The sequence below is a fragment of the Bison bison genome, unplaced genomic scaffold, assembly GCF_000754665.1.
Source record: "Bison bison bison isolate TAMUID 2011002044 unplaced genomic scaffold, Bison_UMD1.0 scf7180017864352, whole genome shotgun sequence".
Taxonomy (NCBI): Eukaryota; Metazoa; Chordata; class Mammalia; order Artiodactyla; family Bovidae; genus Bison; species Bison bison.
The window spans coordinates 6,773,909-6,774,417 of record NW_011494924.1 but is presented as its reverse complement, the minus strand read 5'-3'; positions in this window follow the sequence as shown (position 1 = coordinate 6,774,417).

Genomic DNA, 509 nt, shown 5'->3' with positions numbered 1-509 from the left:
GTAAACACCCCTAAGACCTCTGTATACATTTGTGTGAAGCACCTGACTTTAATAAAAGTCAGGACTGCTGTCCCCATGTGACTTTTGTATAACATCTCAGTGTATAAAAACAGACTCTGGAAAATAAAGAATTGGGATCAGTTTCTCGAAATACTGGTCTCCCCATGTCGGTCTCTCTCTCACTCTGGCTGAGTCTCCATCTGGAGCTCGGAACCCACCATGCTTACTAATTATGCCTGGGCTTCTAAGATCCGACCCGGGAGGCCTCAGTGTCTCCTCTCCTTCGGGAGAACGGAAGGACGCCTGCGGCCTACGTAAGTGGTGCAAACTTCTTGTCTTGAAGTTTTATTGGTCTCCCGCGTAAACGAAGCTACTCAGCCTCTTTTCTCCACTGAATTTTCCTACTGAGCTATCCTTATTCTATTACTCTTTATATCTTTAATTAATATCTAATTGAAGCTATTGTATCCTGATCCTCGCCTATGCCGTCTCTCCTTCAAATACCCTGG